At 37.0% G+C, this 17,560-nt stretch overlaps 1 protein-coding gene and 1 pseudogene across 5 annotated transcripts in view; one reads left to right on the top strand and one right to left on the bottom strand.

Annotated features, from left to right (window-relative positions):
- The window catches only part of RALYL (RALY RNA binding protein like), an 824,312-nt gene that overhangs the window by 801,207 nt on the left and 5,545 nt on the right, over nucleotides 1-17,560 (bottom strand). The window lies entirely within an intron of this gene.
- LOC102493561 (calponin-3 pseudogene) lies at nucleotides 1,384-2,388 on the top strand (annotated as a pseudogene).

The raw sequence follows: 17,560 nt of genomic DNA, 5'->3' as shown, positions 1-17,560 counted from the left end.
TCACCTGACTACAGGTCCCATGAGGAAGGCTGGCGTTACCTCCTGCCACTTCTATTTCACTCAGTCCCACACAAAACTAGAAGTTCTTTGAATGCCAACACTATCAGATATTCCCCTAGTATTTCCATAGTGCATAGAATAATTGATACTTGTTTATGGACTGAATTCTGTCCTTCTCCAGATGTCATATGTTGAAATCTTACCCCCAGTGCTCCCGAGTATTTAGAGACGGGGTCTGTATTTAGAGACGGGGTCTTTAAAGAGCTAATGAAGGTAAAACGAAATCATAAAAGGTGGACCCTACTTCACAGGACTGATGCACTCACATATACATAATCAAGACACCAAGGATGTGTACACACGGAGAAAGGGTAAGGACCTAGCCATTACTGTGACAATGGCTTTGAGGATATTTGGAAGCATCAACATGTGTTCTGTTAGAAAGAAAGAAAAAAAAAGCAACGTCTAACCAAACCGGTCCTGTTGGTAACTGACCAAATCCTAGTTAACCCAGCGTATGAAATGAGATGGGAGTGCACGAGTGGTAAGAGAGAGAGGCTGTCAGAGTCAGACTGGGCTGGGCCCCAGTGTTAGCTCTGTTACCTTCTAGCTTTGTCATCTTGGGCAAGTCCCTGAGAGCTCTGAGTCCTATTTTTAAAAGGAATTAAAAATAATTGGCCTCTGAAGACTATTGTGAGAAAAAAATAAACACACGTAGTATGCCTAGTCTGTAGTAAGGATTCAAATAACTGTTACATACTAAATATTTTTACTGTAGTAATACTGAATACTCTCTTCACTTACTGAAATTATGTCTTCAGAGTGAATTATTTTTGGAAATCATTATATAAATACCCACATAAGCTTTATAAAGAAATTGGAGACAGCAGCTGAGCATATGGCATGCACAAAACAAATATGCATTTAGGAATTTATCAAATATTAGAAAGAAGCAGAGTATTACAGTGATTCTTTGGGGAACATAGTACAGAAAGACAACATTTTGGTAAAAACAGATAAAACCAAAAAAAAAAAAAAAAAACCAAACAAACTTAAAACAGAGTGACTGAATTTAGGTTAACCTGATGTTGATCAAGAATATGCAAATGTGTACTGGCAGGATCTATCTTTGGAAGTAATAATAATATGTACAATTATAATGCAAGTTTGTATGCATTCAACATAAAACAGATGAGTTAAAATACATGTAATCATTGTAAAGAACAAATATTGTATTCTCTCATTTCAGATGATACCAGAATATTTTACAGATTTCAATTTATCAATATTCTTCCAAATAATTTTTTAAGAGATATTTTTGCTATAGGATGTGTGCGCTAACTGGAGAGACTGGAGCACAGCCTCCTTCATGCTGCTGCACCACCATGACCCACTTCAACAAGGGTCCTTCCTATGGGCTCTCGGCCGAGGTCAAGAACAACATTGCTTCCAAGTATGATCATCAGGCAGAGGAAGATCTCCGCAATTGGAGAGAAGAGGTGACAGGCATGAGCATCGGCACCAACTTCCAGTTGGGCCTAAAGGATGGCATCATTCTCTGCGAACTCATAAACAAGCCTCAGCCAGGCTCAGTGAAGAAGGTCAATGAGTCCTCATTAAACTGGCCTCCGATGGAGAATATTGGCAACTTCATTAAAACCATTCAGGCTTATGGTATGAAGTCCCATGACATATTTGAAGCAAATGATCTTTTTCAGAATGGAAACATGACCCAGGTTCAGACTACCCTGGTGGCTCTAGCAGGTCTGCCAAAAACAAAATGATTCCATACAACCATTGATATTGGACTTAAGTATGCAGAAAAACAAATAAGATGTTTTGATGAAAGAAAATTAAAAGCTGGCCAGAGTATAACTGGTTTGCAGATGGGAACCAACAGATGTGCCACCCAGGCAGGTATGACAGCCTATGGGACTAGAAGGCACCTTTATGATCCCAAAATGCAAAATGACAAACTGTTTGACCAGACCACAATTAGGCTGCAGATGGACACCAACAAAGGGGCCAGCCAGGCCGGGATGTTAGTACCAGGTACCAGAGGAGACATCTATGATCAGAAGCTAACATTACAACCAGAGGACGACTTGACTATTTCTCTACAGATGGGTACCAACAAAGTTGCTTTCCAGAAAGGAATGAGTGTGTATGGCCTTGGGCCGCAAGTATATGATCCCAAATACTGTACTGCTCCCACAGACCCTGTCATTCACAATGGAAACCAAGGAACGAGAACAAATGGGTCAGAAATCAGTGATAGTGATTACCAGGGAGAATATCCAGATGCATATCATGGTGAGTACCAAGATGAATACCCTAGAGATTACCAATATGGCGACCAAGGCATTGATTACTAGATTCATACAGAGAAGTTCATTGTTGTTTTGTTTTTGTTTTTGTTGAGAGGTTTTTGCTATAGGGTGCGTGCGTTCGCCAGCCAGACAGAGAGACAGAAAGCGAGAAATCACCCCCCAGTGGGGATACCCACGCCGCAATCCCTTCTCTTCCATGCTCCTCTCAGGATCTTGGGCATGCACACACATGCGCCCAGCATGAGTTTTAAGTCACCAGGTCCAGGACGCGAACCACTGTCGACTACATGGGAGTCTAGCAACATAGCCATTATGCTAACTGCTGGTCCCAGTCCATTGTTTTTATTCAGTGAGAACCAAACTAGCCTTGAGTAATTTTTACCTTGTCTTCCTAAAACGCTATTATGCTTATAGTACCTAATAAAAAATTGCCTTACGGGGGCCAGCAGGTGGCATGGTAGTTAAGGTGGTTGGACTCCTACATGGCTGACTATGGTTTGAGTCCCAGACCTAGAAGCTTGCTTTCTCACTTTCCTTCTCTCTGTCTCTCTCTGGTCACCTTCAAAAAAATAAAAAGACAATGAATAAAATTAAATAAAATAATTCTTAAAAATTGCCTTATGTACATTTCTTTTTCCTTTTTCTGCCTTCCCTAAATAGTTGCCTTTTAGTGCTGTAACAGTCAAATTCTACAGCATAACTGATAATTCACATATGAAGTAAAAGGAATACTGTGAAAAAGGAGTACCCTTGTATAGACAATTCTTTTATGAAAGATCTATGCAATTTTACAATCTTATACAACTGGTATTGTCAAACAAGAGGACTTTTTTTTTTTTTTTACGCTTTAGAGAATTTGGTTTCTATATGGGAAGACTAAACTTATGCTTATTACTAAACGTGGTCTTTGCCAACTAAATCTAAGATGTAGCACTTTAGAAACTGACATAGTGATGTTTTTACAGTATTGTTTGCTAATTTTTTTAAAAAAGTCATGAACAGTGTGCAAAAAAAAAAAAGAAATTCGTGTTGAGTGACCATCTTTCTTTCATTCTCAGTCAATCATAAGCCAATATTTTGTAAGATATATATATGTATATACATATATATATGACATAGACATTATTCTAACTGCTGGTCCCCCTTAAATAAATATTTGAAATTGCATGCCTATGCAAGAAAAGTAGTCTACAAAGTGCTACCGCATGGCATAATTCCTAGTGGTAAAGTTCTAATGTCACCATGAAAGGTATGCAAAAACTGCTTCTGAAAATGCCCTCAATATAATACTTCAAATTAATTTTATGTAATGTAAAATTAATTTATGTAATCCAGCCAGTTTTTCTACCAATATTGGATAAGAAGACAAATTCCTTGACTGAAAGTAAGACTGAAATGCTAGACTTGTGTTATCACAAAAAATATCACCAAAAGGGTATGAGTTCATACAAGTTAAAAATGTAAGTGATGCTACAACACTGGAATAAAATAAGCACAGAACGATGTAAGTATGGGACTATACATGATTTGAAACAACAAAGGAAAGAAAAAGGAGACCCAGATACAGTGGCACAATAGATGGATACTACTGCATGGTACTGGAGCCCATGAAAAGGCCCATGGCTCAGAGCTCAGACTGCCCTCCACACCTCAGCTGTGTCCATAGGTATGCCCATGGTCCTGGCTAGCTGGAAGAATTGTGGTGTGGGTCATGGTATGATGAGACTGAGGACACCTGTCTAGTTCACTTTCTCTCATGAGAATTCTGATAAGCTAAACTTAAAGAAAAAGAACAAAGAACCAGCTAAAATATAATGGAGCATGGTACATTATTTCAATAGAATGCTATATAAATAGTAAAATTCAAATCTCTTTCTTGGTTATCAAAAATGGGCAATGTGAGGACCAGACAGTGGGGATATGGTAAATCATGAGTCATTCTTGTATGAGGCAATCCCACATAGGACGTTTCCTGGTTCAATGCTTAGGACCCCCTGAGTATGTCAGGCACAGGCGAATCTGTGTGTGATCTGAGCCTGGTGGAGGGCTGGGGACAGAGTGCCACACTGAGACTGCCTCACTTCCTCTCTCTGTCTTTCTTACTCATGGAATAAATAAATAAGCCTTTAAAAAGAAATAAATAAAAATAAAAACACAAACACTATCTCAAAATGAGATTTACTTGAGTGTAATATATGCCATATATCCTTCAGGGACAGAGAGACATAGGATCAAATAAATGTACAGAAAAAAAAGACAACTACTCCTCTAATTCAATGCTCTGTAGCTACTAAATACCTAACATGATTTCCTAAAGCTATTCATAAGCAACTGTTTCCATCACACATGCTCACTCTCAGGAGGGTATATTCCTCATGCTCATGCATAGATATACTTTTACAGACCTACTTAACAAATACTGGCATATGTTTGACTTTGTAACATCAAATGAGATAATAGATTAAAATTCAATGCTCTTATTTCTCCATCAAATCCATAGTGATTCAGTTTTTTTTTCTTTTCTTTTCTTTTTTGGTAAGATTTCTGCCATAGGGCACAGATGTTCTCCAGAGAGAGTGAGAGAGAGAGGGAAAATGAAAAGTCACCCCCCCCACACACACACACAAGGGGAGATGGCCATGTCACAATCCCTTCTGCCCACTCTCCTCTCATGATTTTGGGAATGCACATATATGTGCCCAGTGTGATTTTCAAGCCACCAGTTCTGGCCATGTTGGAACCACAGTTGACTATGTGGGAATCCAGTGCCTTAACCACTGTGCCATCTGCTGGTCCCAATTCAGAAGTTTTAATAAAAGATATTAAATCCCTTTAACCTTGAATAAAACACAGATTTATTTTTAATATCCTAAAAACTCCAGGCATTTCTTCCAATTAACATCATTCTACATAGTCACGAAACGTTGGTTTGAAGTTATTCACTTCATAATAAGTCATATTTTACAGCTGGAATCCTCTGATTTAATAGGAAATAAGATACCATTTTAAGCCTAAACTATATTTTTACTTCTTAGGAAGTGTATAACTGTCCCTTCTGCACTGTAAGTTCCATTCTCATGTATTATGCAATTCTTCATTATACACAGAATGATGGAAAAGTGAATTTTCAAAAAAATAAGTTAATAGACTCATGAAACAAATACAGAGATAATATATTTCATAATTAATGTAAACAATATTCTCATCTTTTAAGAACTGGTAAATTAATAAATGCCATAAACCTGTGATTATTCAATCTTAACAGAATTGCTAACCCCGCCCCTTTAGTAAAACTTAAAATACATTTGCAAGTCTCTTAATTTTACATGTATTGACTATTCTCCAAATCACCCAGGAAACTGTAAAAATGTATCACTAATAAGATATCTTTTAGGGGACCAGCAGATGGCATAACAGTTACGTTGCTATACTCCAACATAGCTGACCACAGTTCGAGTCCCGGACCTGGTGGCTTGAAACTCACACAGGATGCTTGTATATGCGTGCCCAAGATTCCAAGAGGAGAATGGAAGAGCAGGGATAGCAGCATGACCATCCTTCCGGGGGGATGACTTCTCACTTTGTGTCTCTCTTTCTGTCTCTCTCCAGCGAGTGCCCACACCCTATAGCAAAATCTTCTCTTTAAAAAAAAAAAATGTATCTTTTCAATAACAACAAAAAAAGTACTATTATTTAAGCCTTAATTCATTTAAACCAAAAAAATTCTACATTTTTGTGAAAATGCAAAATTATGTTTAATTAGTCATTAATATTAATTGAAGGCCCTGGTGGCATGTACTGTTGAGAAGTTGAACTCTGTAGGTGAGATATCCCTGTTTGATCCCCTGTCCCATCCAAAGGCCAGGCACAGTTGCATGGATCTGTAATATCAGTGACTTGGGGAGTCTGAGACAGGAGAAAGGAAAGTCTGAGATTTCCTGGGGCAAAATAGCAAGATATTCTCTAAAATAAAGAGCTAGATATGGTGGTATGTGCTTAAAATCCTTCCTGGTAGGCTGAGAAAGGAGGATGGTGACATGGAAAAACTGTATAAAAAAAAACACATAAAAAAAAAAACAGAAATATTTTTAAACTAATTTAAAATACTCTCATTTGCAAATAGTTTAAGCACTTCACAAACTGCACGAAGGAAATTATTTTCAAATTTATTTCACCTTAAGACACTTTCTTTTAGTGGAAGTTTATATAAAACATCTTATATCCGATGAAAGTAGTAAGTTCTCTTTGAAATTATTTTTCTAATTGCTTTTGTAAAACTTTCTTATAAAATCAATGCCTGAAATGAGGTCTGTTTCAATGAATACAATGCTTTGACTATGGAGTCTGTAGGTCATTACTGCTACCTTCTGTCAGTCTTAGCATCCAATGTATTTATTTTGTTTAGTGGATCATGCTGAGAAAATTCTTAGTATATAATTAAGTATATGTAAGTGGTAATGGTTTAACTGCTCATAGTAACTGCTGAAATCTAATGATATCCTCCAATGATACTGTTAGGGAAGCTCAAACAAATAAAAGCTTTAGTTCATTTCAGGTAGAATCTGAAGAATATTTACTGCCTTGAATCATGTATCATAAATATATTATACACCATCTAAAACTTTTAGGTACCAAGGTTTTAAATTGTTTCAAATCACTGACTAAAATCAAGTTCAGATGATCTACAGGGATTACAGAATAGATTGTTACTTTCAAAACTATCAACAAAGATCAGTCAAGTGTTTTTCCATAGCATTTACTAGGTGAGTAGACTGGGCAGGTGAGTCACTTAACTTCTGAGATCCAATTCAACATCAATAATGAAGCAGTGAAATAAAATTAAAATGTACATGAATGAGGGGCCAGATGATGGCATGGCAGTAACCCAATGCTCTGTAAGGCCATCCTGCAAGAAAGGGTCCCAGGTTCATATCTGGAGACCTCTCTGAACACGCTCGATGCACGCATGCCCATGATCCAGGCTGGCTGAGGCTGGAGGTCAACCACATCATTGAGTGCCCTGCTGCAGATGCCTCTCTCTCGCTCGTAGAGAAGAGAGATCAAATTTTAAAATGTTTATTTTTGCATTTTATTGAATTATAAAGTCCTCTACAAATGTAAGATAACTTGGTTAAAGCAAATTATGAACATATTATCAATTTGCAGGTATGTCCTTCCTCATTCCTGTTGAAGAAATTACATTTTGCTTTCCCATTAGGTTTTAAAATAACTAACATGGATTGTGGTGAGAAAACACTGAAAACATTCTTATTCCTTTTGCCACCTACATCCTATGAAATAGAGCTTAAAAAGATATTGAAGCTATCTAGAAAAGAGCCTAAGTGCAGTAACCCAATGAATTAATTCACCAATTAGTTGATTCAAAGAGATCTATCGAGTTTTTCCAGGCACTGTCTAGGTACTGGGATATAGCATTAAGATAAACTATGTTGTCTTGAAGCTATAACCCAACTTAGAGAAAGTACTGTTCTACTTCCAACTTGAAGAACTGACCAAGCCATTGGAGGAGACTGAGACACTGCCATCCAAATTTTTCAAGTGCCTTAATAATCTAAACAACTGTAAATAATCACCTATACTTTTCTCAGTTTTTATAACGGTATAATTATTTGTTCACAAATGCACTACCTCCTCCTCCAAGCAGATGATCAGTTCATGAAGGTTGTATCTGTTCTGTTTTTAAACTTTTTTTTTTAATCTCCTATTACACAGTGACTCAGATATAATAGGTTGCCAACAAATACGGATGGAATGAACAAAGAGATGTTCATAATCTCACCCAATATGCCCACAGATAAAATAATATAGGAGGTGCTGAAAAGAGGGATGAGAATCCGAACCTTGCTGACAAAGCTGTAGATGAGAGCACTCGGTGCTTTGAACAGTCATCTATATACAAAGAACTACTGTGAGTGCATTAATTATGTGAATGTGTCCATTTATTAGATAAATGTCACTGACCTATTGATGTACAAATCAAGGTATCTATTTGTTTCCATCTTTTAAATAAGTCACAGTGGCTCACATTCAAATTAGGGGGCCAAAAAGTCCTAGGTTCCCCTTTTCTCTTAGCCATTTCACAACAATGGTGCATTTGACAAGTCAACTGCCTGGTCCTCAGTTTTCTTCTAAATACTATTATCTAGTATAATAATATATTCTTACACGATGTTGCAGTGAGGCACAGTAAGAATGGGCATTTAGCAATCTGGTCCAGAAAGACTGATCTGTAACTGGAATGAGATACTAGCAAGAACAGTGATAGAACTAGCGGTGACCGTAATTAGTGTCTATCTACCTGTTTTCTAGACATCTGATTTTATAAAGGTTTGAACAGAGTACAAAAGTATATTATCAAACACTTTATAACCTTTTCAATCAGAATAATTTACTGTTATATTTAAACATATTTAATTTCATTACCCTTTATTATTTCCTTTGGTCTAATCAGTACACTTTTTTATAAACCATTATAAATTGCTGTATCAATTGCAAAATTCATTTCAGTATTACCTGAAATTTCTACTCAAATACAAGTGAAATAAATACACATATTATCACTATATAATGTCCAAAGAAGAGACTAGAGCCCTAGAAGCAACAAATGGGGAAAAAAATATCCATTTTGGTATTAGTTGATTATAAAGCTCCATAAATGTCATTGGTACTTTTAGAACAATTATAGGAGTATTTTTCCTTGCCATCTTTATTCCTGTTATCCCTCAAACTATAATTTTTAATCTTTTTGTAAATTACACTTTTTTTTAGAAGTTTTTGCTATAGGGTGCATGCACTAGCCAGACAGACAGAGAGAGACAGAAAGCAAGAAATCACCCCCCCAGGGGGGATGGCCATGCCGCAATCCCTTCTCCTCCATTCTCCTTTCGGGATCTTGGGCACACACACACACGCACCCGGCGTGAGTTTTAAGCCACTGGCCCGGGGCTGGAACCACGGTTGACTACGTGGGAATCCAGCAACATAGCCATTACGCTAACTGCTGGTCCCATAAATTACACTTTTAACGATCAACCTCACCTAACAATAGTTTAACTTGTCAACATTAAAACATCTTGCTTAGGCAGCTGCATGCTTTGCCATATGTTGAAATTTATTCATCATGTGATTATGCTGCACATTTGTCTTGTTTATTTTTATTTATATATAGATATATTTTTATTTTACACTTAATCACTGTATATTTTTACAATGTACAATATGGTTTTCCCCAGCATGAAAACAGTGCATATCATCAAATTGAAGACATTACCATTTACATTATCATCCACAGCTAACTTTTCACTTTGGTGTCTATTAAGTATTTGTTTCTTTTTTCCTATTCCCATCCCTCTCATCCCCTTTTACCCATCTACTATTACCCAACCCTTTCTGTACTGTTTTCTAGTATCTACAGCTGCCCTCTCTGTTATTACACCATCCAGTATTTATTTCAGTTTCTGCTAGTCAGAGCAGATATTTGGTATTTATTGAGCAGGAACATACAATGCCTGTCTCTCATAGTCTGGTTTGCTTCACTTAAATGCTCCTCATTTGAAATCTGCAAATACAGGGTTCTTCTCTGACCAAAGCCATCTATCCTTGCAGTGTTCTCATTCTTCTAAAAATAACGAACCTGCTATTAGTTTTCATCCTGATCTTCAGGCTCTCAGATCATACCAGTTCTTACTCTATTCCTTCTGCGGAGTTGCCCTTGCCCGTGTTCTAACTCAGATTTATATCTTTTGTACACCATGTCCCGCACTTCTCTGTTTTACACTGCCTGTGCCTTGTCCATCTCCTAACAAAGTAAACCTCAGTTGTTCTCTTGACCCATTCAGATTACATGCAGGTAAGTGGTGCTAGAGAAAGTGATGTAGTTGTGTGGACTAAAGTAAAAACAAAGTTTAACTTCACCAAGGACCTCATTATGGGTCTAGAACCTTTTGTGGTTCCCCTGCTTATTCCCTTCTACATTCCTGTACCTCCTATGCCCACAGCAGCTAATCTCCACCTATGATCTCACTTACATTTATCTGAAAAGATTGAAGTCACCATTACATTGCTAACTCCCTGCAGGCAGTGTCCTAATCAGTCTCTACAACTGAGATTCCATCTTCCAGTATAGTACTGACAAGAAAATACTCAATAAATATCTGTCGAATAAATGAATTTATGCAATTTCCTTCCTCTTCTAAAATGTGATGTCCCTTCTTGTGTTACCACTGAACACACCAACCTCAGATCATTCTGAAATGTACCTTTGAAAACTTTCTTCTTGCCATTATACCTATGCCTTCCTAGGACATTCAATTCTGACAGACATAAATGCACATACAGGCTTTTTGTATTGTGGTTTAAAAGATATCACCTTCCTTCAGTAATATTACTCTCTTAAGTATTATTTCATTATTAAAATTTAACATCTAACTTTGTCTTCTTTCATATCTTCAAGAGCTCACAAACTTGGGTAATTGTTCTTTCTGCCTCTATTTAATCTTACTATGAATATTATTTCTCAATGATAACTACAGACTTCAAACTTGCTTTACTGACAAAATTCAAATACACAGGATGGAAAGAATAATGCAATGAAACCAGCATAAGAACTCCCAGGATTAAAACTGGTTAACAAATGATGATTTTCTTCACATACACACACTCATACACTCTTCCATAATTCATAAAGAATTAGGCTGCAAACATGCATTAACCCCTAAAAATTCCAGCATGCATTTTCTAATATCATTTGTTATTTCTAGCCCACATGAAAAATGTTCTGAATTCTATCAAAATTGACCTTTGTAGCCTGCTCCTTTTTCCAAGTTTGTTTATTTACTTGTTTCATAAGACAGCGTGAGAAAGACAACACACTCAGCATTGTCTCACACCACAATCCTCTCCCGAACCTTCTCAACCAGAACCACAGACGCATGCTCCAATATACATAGGTTGACTTGAGAACTGAACCCTGATCTTTTACATGGCTTCGAGCATTTACAGAGGGTTGTGCTACTGCTGTGCCAACACAGCTAGGCCTATGAAGTGCTTTTATTCAAGTTGAATAAAAACAAAGCTCCAAGCACTTCATTTGATTGTTAATCTTTCTAAATGTTTTTTTTGTAATTTATTTTATTCATTCAGTGTACATCATTACAGGATACAAAATGAATTTCCCCATATCCAGAATATACTGTATATTGGTTCAATCCAAGATATAGACTATCTTCAACAAATAATTTTCCATTTTGTGCTTAACTGTTTTGCTTCTTTTTTCCCCCCTGGATTCTTTCCCTCTCATTCTCTGCCATTTCCCACCCTTCTCCTTTTCTAATCTAGGAAAACATTCCCACAATGGCACTGAGTTTTGAAGAGACTAGGTTACCTGCCTGGTATCTTCAATGCCAAATAGCCCACCTTGTGAATTTGTCTATTTTCTCATGGTTTAATTTAACTTGATTTTGCCTTTTTTTCAGGATATTCTTGCTTTTTTAAAATTTTCTGTATATAATTTAAAATCAATCTAATATCGAATTTCATTTTGTATTTATCTTTTTAGCTTGTTTTTGTTTTTATTTTGCATTTTCAATGTTTTGCCATAGAAAGTACATGCTCACCAGAGAAAGAAAGACAGAGGGAAAGTGAGAAATCACACTCCAGGTGGGAGGTCACGATGCAATCCCTTTTCCTCCATTCTCCTCTTGGGATTTTGGGCAGACATGCACATGCACCCAGCATGTTTTCAAGCCTCTGAGTCCAGGAGTTGAACTTCTCATAGACCATCTGAGATCCAACAGCTTTAACCACCATGCCACCAGCTGGACCAAATCAAATTCCAGAAAACCTCTTACTGCTTTCATATAGAAATCATGTTAAATATACTGACACACACACACACACACACCACATACCATTTTGAGAACAGACCTATTTATGATGCTGCCACACCACATCCAGAATGATGGTGTGTCACATTTTCATTTGTACAATCCTAATTTGCCTTATTCATATAATTTGAACTTAATAATTAATGGATTTTAATCACAGATTCAAGGAGCTTTTCCTCTGACCTCATTTTCCTGTGAACAATACTTCTTTCTCTTGTAATACACATATATGTACACACACACACACACACACACACACACACACACTTTGCTGGACATCAGTGGCTGTCCTCATAAGTCTTTCTACATTTCTTCCTTTTACCAACCCCTTTTACATAGTCAAGAAAATGCAAGTGTTTCTCAAATTTCTGCCTGTGGCTAACTTATTTCCTCCTGGTTATTTTTTGCTCTTTTTTTTTTTTTTTTTTTTCTCAGTGAGATTTTTTGCGATAGAGGACATGTGCTCACCAGAGAGAAACAGAGAGACACAAAACAAGAAATCACCCTGGGGGAATTGCCACTCTGTAATCTCTTCTCTTCCATTCTCCTCTCAGGATCTTGGGCACGCACACCCACGTTCCCAGCATGAGTTTGAGGTCACAGGGTCCAGAACTCAAACTGTGGTCAACTATGTGGGAGTCCAGCAAAGTAACCATTATGCCAGCTGCGGCCCTGGCTACTCGGGTTTTAATGTAGATTATTTTTGTACTTTCTAGTCTTGATTGTGCTCCCTACTTCTAGACCTGAATTTCAATTACACATTAGCCATCGCACTCAGAAGTTAGTGTCAGAACTTCAAATTAGTGATATGTCCAAAACTGAACCATTTTCTTGCTAGACCCAAACAACACTATTCTCTAGATGTTATTTTCTCATTTCATTTTGCTTTATATTGCTATTTTTCAGATACCCAGATTCCAATAGTCAAGGTAGTGTTTTATCTGTTGGTGGTGATTTTTTTCATTGTTTCTTGTTTGTTTTGTTTTGTTTTGTTTTGTTTTCCTATGGGATATGTGAGTTCACCAGATAGAAAGACAGAAAGAGGAAGAAATCACCCCTCCAAGGGAGATGGTCATGCCACAATTCTTTCTCGTCTATTCTCCTTTCAGAATTTAGGGGCACACATACACACGTGCCCAGTATGTTTTTCAAGCCACTGGTCTTGGGACTTCAACTGCACAGCAGGCAATGTGGGATCCAACACTTTAACCTCCACACCACCTTCTGGCCTTCAAAGCAGCTTTTAATCCTCCCTCTACCATGGCTTCTACATCTACCAAGTTTATGGACTCGTGGATTTACTATCTAATGTCTTTGAAACCCAACTATTTCATAGTGTTCATTCATACTGCCTCCACTCTGGCTTATGTTTCCTATTCTTTATTGAAAATATTCATTTTTTTAAGTTCCAAGAAAGCTATTTAATAATGGAAGACTCTTTTGCACATCTGAAGAGGCAATTAAACACAACATCTTAAAATAACATCTTGCAGTTATATGTGTTTTATGTTATTAACAAACAGATAAAATGAGCTTGAAATCTGGCACATCTAAGTATGTGAAACTGAAATTCTGAAGGGGAGATGATGTTGGTGAGATGTTGGTAGACAGAAGAGACACCTATATTTATAGACTTGCTGTGTTATGAAAGAATTAGCTGTTCAGTTTTCCTTGTGCAAAAGACTAATTCTCTACATTACTCTGCAACGGCTCCAAGAGTAAAGATTACATTTTATTCCTAGAAAGTAAATGTTAAATGCTTTTCCCAGGGTCTCTCACTGTGGACGGAGAACCCATCTACTCCGTCCTGTCCACAGAGCAAGTAGTAACTCACGAATTTACAGGCATTGAGCTCTCTTCAGAAAATCTGGGAGTGCTGGAGAGACGTATGATTACTTGGCCACTTGAGGATCCTCTCAGGACCAGAAAGAGTCTGTGTAAGCGGTGCCATTTTCTGTTACATCTGCTCAGAGTACTCACTAGCAAGTGAAAACTAGCCAAAGTACAGTCATTTTTAAATAATATATAAATAATAAATATGTAGCTGTTGTTTTGTATTAACAAAAACAAAACAAACAAAAAATCCTGTCTATAGAGAAGCATCTCTGTGTAGGAGGAACATGAGATGTCAGTTCAGACTTCCTGTCTGTCACAAGTCCCTTCACCACCTGAGAGCTTTGAAACTTGGACAAAATGACTTATCTCCCCAAGTCTGTTTCCTCCAACACACTGAATAAGGATGATATCGCCTACTGGAGGGTGGGGTGGGGGGAACAAATGGAAGTGCATACATTTGACACACCATAAATGTTCTTTCTCTTTTTCTTGCCCTCTCATTTTGATTTCATGTAAACAATAGCCTTCCCTATTCCTGCCTGTTAACAATTGCTAAACTGACTCATAGTATGTTCCACCTGCTATTATTTACCACATGACTATCAAAATGTGTATAAACATTTCCTCCAAACATGGATTATGTATAAATGCAATTAATTTCCACTATTTAATTGAGGAAAATAACTGTATTCATTTCAAAAAATGAATACTAATTAACGGGTTAAACAATTTTTTTCAAGCATGTTTATGCATATAAAATCTCTCATCTTTCATTATAATGAGGATGCTTAGAGATGAACGCCATTGAGTATTTCAGAAAACCAGACCAGGATTTTCACATCCACCTCCATAATTCTCTTCTCCCCTTAGATTTACACCTGGCCCAGGAATAACCTTAGGTCTTGACTCCAACTAAGAGGTCTCTAAGGACACTCCAAATGACATTTATCATAAACATTAACTGAAGTTCTCCCATTACAATCTCTGTGGCTGTGGATGGATAAAAATATAACAACTCTATTTTTTCTAACATGGTCTCAGAAAAATGACATGATAATGTGAAAACAAGCAAAATCTTTTTGAATGTATGGAAGAATTGGAAAAACGCAAAGTAAACTTTCCATAATGTAAGTTTGATATCTAGCAAAAAAGGGAACAAAAACATTCTATAATATGTTCTTAATAATCTAAAAGCTAGGCAAATAAGCAAAACTACTAAAACTTGACAATAGCTGGGTTACAGTTAAGTATTCCACAAATCAATTTTCTTCTTTTCCTTCCTTTCCATAAGTTCATTTATGTGATTTTTTTCTTTTATTTTTTCCCTTTTTTTTTTTTTTTGGAGAGAAAATAAATTTTTGCTATAGGGTGCATGCACTCACCAGAGAGAGAGAGAGACAGAAAGTGAGAAATCACCCTCCAAGGGGATGGCCATGCCTCAATTCCTTCTTCTTGATTCTTCTCTCAGGATTTTGTGCGTGCACGCGCACACACACACACACACACACACACACACACAGAGCGTGAGTTTCAAGTCACTGGGTGTGGGACTTGAACCGTGAAAGGCCATGTGGGAGTCCAACACCTTAACCACTATGCCAACTGCTGTCCCTCATTTATGTAATTTTTCATGAGTGAGAAAAACACACATAGAGAGGGAGACACAGAGACAGAACCTCCAAAGGGGTTTTGAGACTGAGGCCCACTCTAGCTTCAGTTGCTCATGCCACGCTTACTCTGGAAAATATCCAGACACAAACCTGGAACTTTCCCATGTAGATCAGCTGCAAAGAGCTTTGGTTTAGGCTTTACCACCGCACCTCTGTCTGGGCCCCGCAGATCAAAATTAAATGACAAATAGAAGAATAATGACAAATATAACACTTATTAAATGTGTAATTTGCCATTACTACATTAAGAAATCATCTGAGACCAGCATATGGTCTAATGGTTATGTCACTGGACTCCCATATAGTCAACTACAGTTCAAGTCCCAGACCGAGCTGTTTAAAACCCACACTGGCACATGTACATCCATGCCCAAAATCTCAGGAGGAAAATGGAGGAGAAAGCATTGTGGTATGGTCATCTATCTGGGAGTAATTTTTTGCTTTCTTTCTGTCTATCTCTGTCTCTCAGGTGAGCACACATGCCCAATAGCAAAAATCTTTCTCTCTCTAAAAAAAAATAATAATCTATTACTTACATTCTAAATTTAGTATTTTCTGTTCTCAAGATCATGATGTAGAGAAACTAGTCTCACTGCCATTAATGTGAAAGTTTATGCTGCCAATGGAACTTTTAAAGGCATCTTTGCAAGTTACTACAAGTAGCAGATAATCATTGTAACAATAAGAGAATAATAACAATTATTAGAGATCAGGAAGTACAGTTTCTTAAAAATAAATGTGTACTTACTTTCTAGTGCTCCATAAGCAGTTTAAAGAATAAAATTTACCATTACCCCAGTTTCTCATAACACAACACAAGAGTTTTCTCAGTGGCAGTGTGATAAGTAAAGAAATATTGTATTTTCTAAAGTCACAGTTAATCACCATTTAAAAATTAATGTTTTCAAAGTCAAAGAGGAAAATAAACTCACTAAAATAGTCTCCTCGAATTTCTTCTTATGCAAATAATTCTAAATATCGACTTCATTTCTCTTCTACTTCTATAAAGGAGCTGAGAACTGGAAATGTCAAGTCTTATCTGATTTAAGGCACAGTATAAGTACTTTCAGTATCAGTTAACAGTAAACAAAGTGTGACTACACTCTTACTCGGGGGGAAAGTTTTCAAACATGTAACAGACATACATTTCCTCTTTATTTACTTCTTAAATTTGGCTATCGGGTGTGTATACTCACCAGGGAGACAGAGAAAGAGAGAAAGCGAGCACTTCTCATGGGAAGGGGGAGGCAGGACTACGGCACAATCTTTTCTTCTCAATTCTCCTCTCAAGATTCTAGGAATACCAGCACACTTGCCCAGGCCTCAACCAAGCCCCAAGAGTGATTTCCAAGCCTTTCGGTCTGGAACGTGAACTCCACGATAGACCAGATGGGATCCAGCAGTCCCACCATCACACTACCAGCTGCTCCAGATATACAAGTCTTACTTCTGTTTCCATACCTTAGGTCATTGGAAAAGTCATGATGTATTTTTTCTATGTAAAACTGTGTCATGACTTTTCCCATGACCCAATACTATTCACAGACTTCTTTACAAATACATATTTTATTTAAGAAATAATCACCCAAATAACACATTTCTTTTCACTAGGGATGCATACATTTTATTATATCAAACTATTTTTCTATTTCTTTATTTTTATATTCAGAAGACATTGCAAGTGTGTCTGTGTAGTAATACACACTCACACACACACACACACACACATAAACTCACTTATCTACTAGCCTTTCCTAAAGAAAAGAGAAAATAAACTGACTATCCTTTTTTTTTTTTTTTTTTTTTTTTTTTTTAATTT

The sequence above is a fragment of the Tupaia chinensis genome, unplaced genomic scaffold, assembly GCF_000334495.1.
Source record: "Tupaia chinensis unplaced genomic scaffold, TupChi_1.0 Scaffold000388_1, whole genome shotgun sequence".
In the NCBI taxonomy this organism is placed as follows: domain Eukaryota; kingdom Metazoa; phylum Chordata; class Mammalia; order Scandentia; family Tupaiidae; genus Tupaia; species Tupaia belangeri.
This window is presented reverse-complemented; position numbering and strand designations above follow the sequence as displayed.